Source organism: Pleurodeles waltl, chromosome 3_1 (assembly GCF_031143425.1).
Source record: "Pleurodeles waltl isolate 20211129_DDA chromosome 3_1, aPleWal1.hap1.20221129, whole genome shotgun sequence".
In the NCBI taxonomy this organism is placed as follows: domain Eukaryota; kingdom Metazoa; phylum Chordata; class Amphibia; order Caudata; family Salamandridae; genus Pleurodeles; species Pleurodeles waltl.
Genome location: NC_090440.1, coordinates 1501123459 through 1501135477, shown reverse-complemented (window position 1 = coordinate 1501135477; position 12019 = coordinate 1501123459).

Here is a 12019-nt window from a genome sequence, read left to right as displayed (position 1 = left end):
CTCAGGAACTGGCAGATCACAATTTTTCACTCGGACCGGTTCCCAGAGGAGCTGGAGGACAGGAGAGTGGAGAGAGAGCTCTGGCTACAGCTGGGCAAGATGAACCTGGAAGCAGAAGATGGCTAAGGCAGAGAGAGCCGTGGCCAATGTAGACAGTGAAACTGAGAGAGCCTTATCAAGACAGAAAGCAGAGGCTGAGAGAGCCTTGGTACTGGAGAAACAGGCCATGGTGTAAAGACGGCTAGCCCACAAATTTGTCAGAAAGCTAGCTTTCAGCACACAGATTGTGCTTTCAATTATTTGGTGTAAATCTGCTCAGTAGCTTTTGAGAAATTAAAGGGAAAATAAATTTGCATATCTGTGGTTGCTATGACTTTATGAGTAATGATGAGCTCATGCAGGTGAATGCAGAGCTTTGATTGGCTGCCAACACGTCAACCGGGAAGCGTTAGCAGCAATCTTTGGACCTGGTGTCGGCCACCTCACTGGGGCTTTCATTAAATACAGTGCGGGGGTCCGCACAGCCACCCCGCAGCCCCGGGGACCACCACCTTCCTGGGGCTACAGTAAAAGAGTGATGGGGGTCCATTTTGGACCCCCGATTTCGGGGACCACCTCCTCCCCATGGCAACGCTCATTGGAAGGAGACAACTTGGTCCCCCTCTAAGAGGTATTGATGGCCCTAGGGACCACCAACCCCATGACTGGATTCTGCTATTGCTCGAGAGGCCCACCCCCAGGATATAGCTGTTTGAATTTGCTTGGTGAGAGCTGACAGTTCCCACAAAGCAAAAGCAAATAAAGTCCGCTTTCTGACAGCGAGAGTTGTCAAACAGCTCCTGCTGTCAGAAAGCAGAGTTTTCATCCTTTTCCTTGCATGCAAATAAACAAATGAAACATTTGCTCCCACAAGCAGGGAGCTGCTATTTCAAGCAGCTTATTGCTTGTGGAAGACATGCTGGCTCCTGCAGGATGTGGGGGCTATCTAGAACTGTGGGGGACATGAGGCTCCCCCCGCAGTCTTTTCACTCTCTCTTTCTCTCTTCCATCCCATTGTGGCATAATGGTAACAGTCACAGACCCTTCACTGAAAGTTGAGGTTCCTACTCCCGGTATGCCCATGGTCATTTTCCTTCTTTAATTTTTGTACACTTCAAAGGTTTAAGGTTCATACTGAAAGGTGATCTCACTCTTTTTAATTGACAAATGCATTTTTATTTTCAATTTGTGCAGAAGTATCTCATTCTAAGCATATCATCCTTCAAAGCCTAAAAATCTCTCTACCTGACTCCCTTTCTCTCTCTCTTTTAATCTCTCTTCCACTCACACACTCATTCAGACCCTTACGCATCCACTCAAAGACCCACTCAGGCTCTCACACACCCACTCACAGACCCACTGAAACCCTCATGCAGTCTCTCACAAACCTACACAGACACTGACGGACCCACTCACAGACCAAGAAAGTCACACTAACAGCTACTCTCAGACCCAGATATACCTTGTCAAACTTATTCTCACACCCAGAGAGACCGACTGCAGCCAACTCCCACTGTGCATGGCCAAAGGCTGTGCACAGCATGGGGTTGGGTTGTAATAGGGGTTGCTCATGTTCTGCAGTGCCTGGATTAACATATAGGGGGTTATTCTAACTTTGGAGGAGTGTTAATCCGTCCCAAAAGTGACGGTAAAGTGACGGATATACCACCAGCCGTATTACGAGTTCCATAGGATATAATGGACTCGTAATACGGCTGGTGGTAAATCCGTCACTTTTCCGTCACTTTTGGGACGGATTAACACCTCCTCCAAAGTTAGAATAACCCCCATAGTAATGAAAAATGTTTTGCATTAAAAAACATTGAACTTTGCTGAAATAAACAAAGGTTACAGGCATGTAATAGTTAGCAACTATATTTTTTTTTAAACATAGAAGTTCACTTAAAAAGCTGAAGGTTACAAGGGCGTTATAGGTAGGGTCACATTTTAAAAGTACAAAACCACAGGAATTCACCTGTTATAGTTAGATTTATCTCAAGTAACTATAGCTCATGCCCTAAAGTAACTGTAACTTACACCCTCACCATTCACTGCTATTACATGACAAATGATGGCACGTATGGCGTCTTTGATAATATCTTTGATAATATCAATGCAGTAATTGCAGTAAATGTTTGACAAAAAAAAACAGGCCATCACGGGGGAATTCTCTGAGATGGGGTCTCCCTGAACCAAGATCAGACCAGGGAGGGGAGCCATGTTGCCCCCTCCCCTATAAAAGAGAATATATGTTAAGGTTGGGTGCTGGGGATGGTGTCCCAGGGCCAAGATGAGCCTGGGGAGGGGGCCCCCCTTTGAATAGTGGTGGGTTCCAGGAGATGGGGTCTTGATGCCACAGAATATGAGGACATACCCACCAAAAAAAGAAGCAATATCGGCCCTCATTACAACCCTGACGGTTAGTGTTAAAGCAGCGTTAATAACTGCCAACAGGCCGGCAGTAAAAAATGAAAATGGGAATATGACCCTGGCGGCAACCGCCATCCAAGACCGACACTTTAACACACCAACCGCCAGGTTGGTAACGGCCTCTAGGCTAGAGACTTCGGTCTCCATCCCGGCAGCCGCCACAATCCCACCCTCGGAATTACGACCCGGCCTACAGCCATGGTTTTTGTGCCAAACTTACCACCACGAAAACCATGGCAGTAGGCACTATCAGTGCCGGAAATCCCTTCCCTGCTACTGATAGGGGTCTCCCCCGCCACCCTCCCCCTCCCTCTCCTTCCCCTCTGCACACATATACACACCCACATGCACACCCAAATACACACATGCACCCATGCATACCCACCGCCATCCACGCATGCACACATACATACCGACACACCGCAACACACACCAACATACCTTGTCACACACATGCATTCACAACACACAACACTCACAATCACTCATTCATACATGCATCCAGCGCGACTCACACCCGCTTGCACGCATACAAAAACATACACCCCACACCCCCCAATACAGACAACAGGCCCCACCCCCCTCTCCGGTCAGAGAACCCGACTTACCTGCTTGCAGGGTGGCCTCTGGTTGTAGACGGTCTACGGCGCTGCTGCCAGGGGCAGCGTCCGCCAGCAAAACACCTCCAGGCCGTATCATTGGTCATGATACGGTCGGCGGGGTTTTGCTGGCGTTGTGGTGCTGCTGTCAGCAGCACCACCTTGCAACCGTCCACCGCCATGACCGTCGGCGGTGTTCCGCCAGCATTCTGGCGGTATACAGTTGGCGGTCATGATATGCGTAGACAGCTGGTAGCCACGGCGGCGGTATGTTGGCAGCCGTCACCGTGGAGGAAAGGAGTAGTTAGCGCCAATGTTGTAATGAAGCCCATAGATTAGGGGACACTGGTTTGGTGGAGATGTACATCATTGTAGTCTTTTTGGCCTGTCTATAAGAGGATTCATGTTGTCACAGATTTTTGGAGAAAGACATGCAAGTCACAATCACATTGCCAAATACAATCAAGGTTGCTATATTGGTTATTTTAACTCTGTTTCACTCAATGAGGTTTTGCAGCACCCAGCCACCATTGGATTATACAGTATAGTAGTGGTTAGTGTAGTACCTGCCTTTGTCCTACCACTCATAACTATTTACCAAGTAGAGGTCTGCAAACATAGACAAAAATGTAATTTATATCTCCTTCCAAAAAGCAACTTAACTACTAAGTTAACAAGTTCTTCTAGTTCCTTCTTACCTGAATTGATTAGGCAACAGTACTTCTTGAAAACCATCCCAGTTAATATTGCATTGCAAGCTTTCTCAAAAGAGCCATCTTATTAATGGTGGTAGTATTAGTGGACTCTTCTTTTGCTACTGGGCACGGCATCACACAGTGAGGTCCCACTCCCAGCTATTCCAATGAGGTTACCACCAACTGTCGGATTTATCAGAAAGATTATTTATTAATCACAGGCAGTTAGACTGAAAACAGTTAGCTGGCTATTATCAAAGACTGAGACCAGATCATTATGAAACAACTTGTGGACTACAGTGCATTATCGTGGGACACTGGATCAGAGTCAGACATTGTACTAACTCTTCTACACTATGATGCTATGTTATCCCTTTCATGTCTGAATGGATAAGTGGGGCTGGTTTGAACTATAGTAGTGTTCAGGTAAGAAGATCCCACAGTGAGCTGGTGCTGCTTTCACCACATCTGCCCTTCCAAGTGATCAATTTATGGTGTATATTAAGTAAATCCTTAATAAATCACACAGTCTGAGGGGAGAGGGTCATCAAATATGTTGTGTAAGGAAATGAAAGACACAGTTCAATTAAATGTATTGCAAACAGTCCTTCAGCCCAAGAGATCAACATTATTATATATCTAAATGTTCTGTCACCCACACAGTTTTAAGAATTATGATTGTTAAAAGAAATATTATACTGTATATAAGTGCCAAATTGGGTGGTGCATCTGCATTCTTCTCTGGATATCCATCTTAGGTGCCTGTCTGAGCCAGTCTAGTAAGGTAGGCACTAAGCAGGAGTGTGATGGAGCTTTCTCCATATATGTAGAGGAAGAGAAGGGCTGTGTATTGTAAAATAATAATGGTATTGCAGAGTCAAGGAGAATCGAGGGCAGAAGGTAAGCTTCATGAGGGGTGGACCAAGAGGCAGAGCAAGAGCCTAGGCTGCTGTAATCATTCATGATGACTCATGTGAATAACTGAGAGCAATGTTACAACCAATCTCAGAAATGTAGCTGCATGTACCTCACTGATCAATCTCACAAGTGTCCTATCGTTTAGCCTAGTGTATCCATCATGTGATGATGTGACTGCCATCTACATGTCTGACTCCAGTTACAGCCCCCCAAACAACAACCACATAATAGAGGCGTTTGACATTTGAGCCGGAATACTAGCTACTCCGCATCTCCCAAATCAACATACCTCTCTCCAGTCTACAGGGCTGAGTAGGCTTCTCAGAGTCATCATTGTGTTGGTTTCCCTTTGACATAGATAACTTGACTTCCTTCATCTGGCTGTTGAGGTAGTCCCACACTGAGTCATGACTCTGACTCAGGCTCTGAGTAACAATTCAGTTTTGAAGCCCAACCCAAATGAGATTGAGAGACCTAGACCTGTAGTGCTGTAGTCTTGTGTAAATTTATATTTGTTAACTTAACTGACTGGTCTAGTCTCTGAAGAACCTAAAAAAGGTACAGCAGGGAGTAGACATTGCAAGTAAATCCAGCTAAATGTGAAAGGGCCAGCCAACCTCGAGGCAAAATCACCCATCAGGCTCCAAAATTGCAAATCATCAAAATCAAGTTTGCAAATTAGTTGAAAAACCTCATAGTCTGCCACCACATGAGCCATCATCACTCACTTTCACTCAGTGATATACCAAACATTGATGCAATAGTTATCAGTACAAATACAAGCATGATGGTAAGTACACTATTGTCATATTGTATCTCCTCTTTTCCCATGGAAGCAACACATTGGTGATCATACGATCTTTACTGGGTAAGACCTCGTAGGGTGTAAAAAAAAAGGATAGGTGTGGGATAGAGGCTGGAATAAGTCTTCTTTTTCCTTGAAGGGAATGCGAGCCTTCTTCACTACACTCTGGTCACACTCCAATCCGGCCACACATGTGAATAAATGTTGGGGCTGCATACGTGATACACAACATAATATTGTTCCTCTAGCTATATCCATCTTTAGGGTCAAGCCTGCATTACATGCACTTGCCCATGCGCTTCGCTTGCAAGACGCTTTAGGAGTTAGAAAAGGGATCGTCCATGTCACGTCAGTGTCTTTCGTTGGTTCATGGGCTTGCCTGTTAAAATCTGATTGCTTTCATTAGTAGAAGGCATGCATACGTTATGCCTTTTCTGGTGGTTAGCCCTCCTCGAGCGCAGCGACCAAGTACTGAAAACATGCGAGGTTCGCTGTTTTCCATCCAATTTGTGGACTACTTTTTATTATCTTTGTTCGCAGAGCGATCTCGCTTGGCAGAAGTCGAGCGATTTCCATGATATCAACCTTGTTTTGTATAGTAGGCTGCTTGTGCTCACGGCGGGTCTTAGTGGGCGTTGCAATTAACTAGCAGCACATCGGATGGTTTGGCAATCTGTAATTTAAGATTATTTTCAGGTTTGTTTTCATTAATACACTTACACATGGCAGGAGTAGGGACACAGGTCCTGGCATGGACGATGCTTCTGAATATGGCATTATCATCTTTTAACAGGAGTCTTGCTGTTTCTAACAGTCTCTGTGTTTTTCAATGGAGTTTAGATACACATAGTTTTGCTTTTTGCAGCACGGGGAATCTAGGTACATTGATTCTGGTTTCCGTTGCAGTCCCTCACACTCCCCCTTGTGCCAGGTGCTCCTGTCTCTCACCCCTCCGCCACATTACTTGCTTTGTGCAAGACCTCCAAGCTCGATTTAGGAGTGTGCAGCCGCTCACACGCTTAGCATAAATATAAAACAGACATATTTCCTCGCTTTGATGTCCTCTTTTGAACCTAGAGACACCATAATTCTGCCCGGTAGGATGTGGCCATAAACCCCTCCTGCCACGTTACTTGTTTCACATAGCCTGATTCCCTGGCAGACGTGTGTCAGGCACAGCACTGGTCTGGGTATGCAATTACTACCAATAGCTTTTTTGGGTGTTTCTCACAATGTTTCAAAACTGCTCATTACTTTCAAAATAGATGCCTATGTGTTTTATGCCCCTTTGTAACTTTACTGATTTTCACTATTCATTAACCTGTGTTTTATTTGCATCGTGAGTCAGTCATGTATGCTACGATGCACATTAGGATCAGTTCATACCATGTTTTTTGGTTAATTTGTATGTTTTTTGGTTAAATTGTAAGTTGCTTCTGGTTTCCATGGATCCATAAGGCATTGCAGCCCTTCCCACTCCGCCTTGTGCCTGGTTCTCCCAACACTCAGCCCTCCTGCCTCATTACTTGCTCACAATCTTAGAATAAACATAAAACAGACATGTTTGCTCTCTTTCATGTCCTCCTTTGAGCCCTGAGACACCAGAATACTGCCTGATAGGATTTGGGCATAAATCCCTCATGTCACATTACATGGTTCACAGAGCCTGCCTGCCTCCCTGGGACTGTGTGCAGAAGCGTGTCCGGCACATCACTGGTTTGGGTAAGCGATCGTTAACAGTAGCTTTTTAGGGGCGAGCACAAAGTGCTCCGTCCCATGCTGTAATCTCTCTTTGGGCTTCCAACCACGGCCATGTCACGTCAGTCACTTTCATTGTTTCGTGGGCTTGCCTTTTAAAATCCGCTTGCTTTTATTTGTGAAAGGCATGCATACATCATGCCTTTTCCGGTGTTTGGCCCAACTACACAGCACCGGTAAACTATTAAAAACATGCGAAGCTCGATATTTTCAGCATGGTGTCCGGACTACTTAATCTGTTTATTTTCCATGCAGCGTGATCATGCTGCATTTTACATAGTGCGATCGCTCTACGATTTCTTTCTTTTAATTTGTGTGGCAATCAAAGACCAGTTAGGAGTTTACAGAGCTAATAGCTCTAACTCGAGTAAATGCAAGACCTGTTGCATTGTAAATGCTTGTTTTTTAAGTGGTTCGACAATAATATGGAGGTTCTATGGTGGCCTCCCCAGTCAGGGAAGTACGGTTTGCCCTCAAACTCAGGGGTCTGTCCAGAAGTTGGTTAGCCAACGCACATGAGTCTGATCAATCGCCCTCATCCATCTCCAGTGGTGTTTTAGGAACAGTACAATCATGTGGTATGAAGTGTTGATTTTACCTTCACCTCTGCACTCGACTGCACTCGACTTAAGTCTAGAAACCAAGCCATTACAGAGGTTAGGTCTGATTCTTGTATTGCTGGTATTGTTGCTGGTACTGTTGCTGGTATTGGCTGCTGTGAGACAACAGCACTGCCCTCTCTAGATGTTAAAGGCTGCACACCTGAACTTATGCCTAGGACTCTAACTTCCAGCCATTCTTATTCCAGGTATCTCTCTTGTATAACAGTCAATGTTTTATTTAAGGAAACATCCACTTCTGAAAAAGTAATTAAAGTGGTGTAGGAAAGTACCATCTTGCCTGGCATGTTACCCCCATTTTTACTGTATGTATGTTTATTTTTGCCTATGTGTCACTGGGATCCTGCTAGCCAGGACCCCAGTGCTCATAAAGTATGCCCTGTATGTGTTCCCTATGTGGTGCCTAACTGTATCACTGAGGCTCTGCTAACCAGAACCGCAGTGTTTATGCTCTCTCTGCTTTTAAAATTTTCACTGCAGGCTAGTGGCTAATTTTACCAATTCTCATTGGCACACTGGAACACCCTTAGAATTCCCTAGTATATGGTACCTAGGTACCCAGGGTATTTGGGTTCCAGGAGATCCCTATGGGCTGCAGTATTTCTTTTGCCACCCACAGGGAGCTCAGATAATTCTTACACAAGACTGCCACTGCAGCCTGAGTGAAATAACGTCCACGTTATTTCAGAGCCATTTTACACTGCACTTAAGTAACTTATAAGTCACCTATATGTCTAACCCTCACTTGGTGAAGGTTAGGGGCAAAGTTACTTAGTGTGTGGGAACCCTGGCACTAGCCAAGGTGCCTCCACATTGTTCAGGGCTAATTCCCCAGACTTTGTGAGTGAGGGGACACCATTACACGCATACACTATATATAGGTCAATACCTATATGTAGCGTCACAATGGTAACTCCGAACATGGCCATGTAACATGTCTAGGATCATGGAATTGTCACCCCAATACCATTCTGTTATTGGGGGGACAATTCCATCCATCCCTGGGTCTCCAGCATAGAGCCCGGGTACTGCCAAACTAACTTCCCCAGGTTTCCTCTGCAGCTACCGCTGCTGCCAACCCTCAGACAGGTTTCTGCCCCCCTGGGGCCTGGGCAGCCTGGGCCCAGGAAGGCAGAACAAAGGTTTTCCTCTGAGAGAGGGTGTTACACCCTCTTCCTTTGGAAATAGGTGTGAAGGGCCTGGGAGGAGTAACCTCTCCTGGCCTCTGGAAATGCTTTGAAGGGCACAGATGGTGCCCTCTCTGCATAGGCCAGTCTACACCGGTTCAGGGATCCCCCCAGTTCATCTGCACTTCCCTCTTTGACTTCTGCCAAGGATCAACCGCTGACTGCTCCAGGACGCCTGCAAAACTGCAACAAAGTAGCAAGAAGACTACCAGCAACATTGTAGTGCCTCACCCTGCCGTCTTTCTCAACTGTTTCCTGGTGGTGCATGCTCTCAGGGCTGTCTGCCTTCACCTTGCACTGGAAGCCAAGAAGAAATCTCCCATGGGTCGACGGAATCTTCCCCCTGCCAACGCAGGCACCAAACTTCTGCATCACCGGTCCTCTGGGCCCCCTCTCATCCTGATGAGCGTGGTCCCTGGAACACAGGAGCTGGGTCCAAGTGTCCCCGACAGTCCAGTGTCCCTTCTGTCCAAATTTGGTGGAGGTAAGTCCTTGCCTCCCCACGCCAGGCAGTAATCCGGTGTGCTGCGTGAACTGCAGCTGCTCAGGCTTCTGTGCACTTTTGCAAGACTTCCTTTGAGCACAGCCTAGCCCAGGTCCCCAGCACTACGTCCTGCATTGCCCAACTCGCTGAGTTGGACTCCGACGTCGTGGGACCCTCTTTTGTTGTTCTGAGTTGACCGTCATCCTCAGATCTTCTAGGTGCCTGTTCAGGTGCTTCTGCGGGTGATGCCTGCTTCTGAATGGGCTCTCCGTATTGCTGAGTACCCCCTCTGTCTCCTCCTCCAAAGGGCGAACTACTGGTCCTTCCTGGGCCAAAAGCTTCATCCGCAACTCTTGCAGCTAGCAAGGCTTGTTTGCAGTCTTTCTGCATGGAAACAACTCTGCATCCTCCAGCACTCCATGGGACATCTTCTGACTGAAGGAGTAGTTCCTGGCACCTTCCGTTGTTACAGAATTTTTGGCTTCTTCCACCCGGAGGCAGCCGTTTTGCACCTTCATCCGGGGTTTAGTGGGCTCCTGCCCCCCGGACACTTGTGTGGCCTTTGGACTTGGTCCGCTTCCTTTACAGTTCCTCAGGTCCAGGAATCAGTCTTCAGTGCTTTGCAGTCAGTTGTTTTCCTTGCAGAATCCCCTATCTCGTCTCCACTGTCTTTCTGGGGTAGTAGGGTAAATTTACTCCTACTTTTCAGGGTCTTGGGTTGGGGTATCTTGGCCCCCCTTAGTGTTTTCTTACACTCTCAGCGACCCCCTACACACTACACTAGGCCTGGGGTCCATTGGTGGTTCGCATTCCACTTTTGGAGTATATGGTTTGTGTTGCCCTTAGGACTATTTCTCCCTATTGCACTCTATTGTGTTATACAGTGTTTGCACTACTTTTCTAACTGTTACTGACATGATTTTGGTTTGTGTGTGTATATTTTGTGAATATTACTTACCTCTTAAGGGAGTATATCCTCTGAGATACTTTTGGCATAGTGTCACTAACATAAAGTACCTTTATTTTTAGTAACTCTGAGTATTGTGTTTTCTTATGATATAGTGCTAAGTGATATAAGTGGTATGGTAGGAGCTTTGCATGTCTCCTAGTTCAGCCTAAGCTGCTCTGCTATAGCTACCTCTATCAGCCTAAGCTGCTAGAACACTACTTCTCCACTAATAAGGGATAACTGGACCTGGCACAAGGTGTAAGTACCACAAGATACCCACTGTAAGCTAGGCCAGTCTCCTACCAGTGGCCATTATTTTTTGTACCATGAATCAAGTATTGTGGCACAGATGTACATATTGGAGAGCACAATCTCTCTTTGCAGCCTTGAATAAACAGCCAAGCAAAGGATTAAGCACTCAGTAAACTCATGCTCTTCTCTGTTCTCACTGGTGAACGTTTCAACACCTTTTTTAACTGGTCCTCTAGCAGATGGGAAAACAGGATAGCTTGGCTCATCATACTGTCCTCTTTTCTGACTTCCCATGTGAAAATCTCAAAAGGAAGTAGCATTTGTCTCAGGCATTTGACTGGATTCCATCTGTCCATATCTATGGTCATGCTCCCCCCCCTTGCATCCCCTCCTCTTTGAAAGACATACTACTCAAACAGATGTTGCAACATGTTGGCACCTCCTGTATGAAGGTTTTAACTGGTACTCAGTTAGCACACTGAATGGTCCTCCACCAGGCTGAAATAAGTGCAGATTCTTCAGCATGTGGCCAGTATGTTGTTGACTATGTCTTCTTTTTGAGAAAGACCTGCACAATCAAGTTAAGGCAATGCACCAAACACAGGACCCTGAAATATCTACCATCTGCCATGCCCTTGACGATATTACTGCCATTGTCCATTTCAGCAAATCCAATTCTATGACCTCTGGGCCACAGACATTCAAGGAGCTTGCTGGTAAAGTCTTCCAAAATGTTTGCAGCTGTATGGGATTCCTGCAAGCCAACAATGCTACTGTTGTATGCCACCAAGCACCCTTAAAGGGTTCTTCAGCACTGAAACCTGCAGATAGCTGTTCCCTATCCCCCATAAAAGAGACCCAGTGTGCAGTGATACACATATGAACAGTTGCTTGACAATTGGTCCACGTGTCTGTCATCAGGTGGAAAGTGTGTGAACATCACTCTGCTGCAAAGTTTTCCAGTCAATTGAGGCACATTGTGATGGAGAGCTGGAACAGCAACTCTGACAAGATAGGTCCAGCTGGGAACCTTACATTTCGGAAATAGGGCCTCCACTAATTCTGAAACTCACTCTCCTTACACATAAAACAGAAGCAGTCCAGCAGTGATATTTTAGCCAGATTTTCAATATACAAACATGCCATTGCGTAGTTGCATTAGTAGTTCCCTGTCTGCCTAAACATGCCAGTAATAGTAGCTTAACCTTTTACTTTTCCAGTGCCACTGATGCAGGCATAATTGCGAGAGAACTAGGAGGTGGCAGATTCAATGTACATCTTGG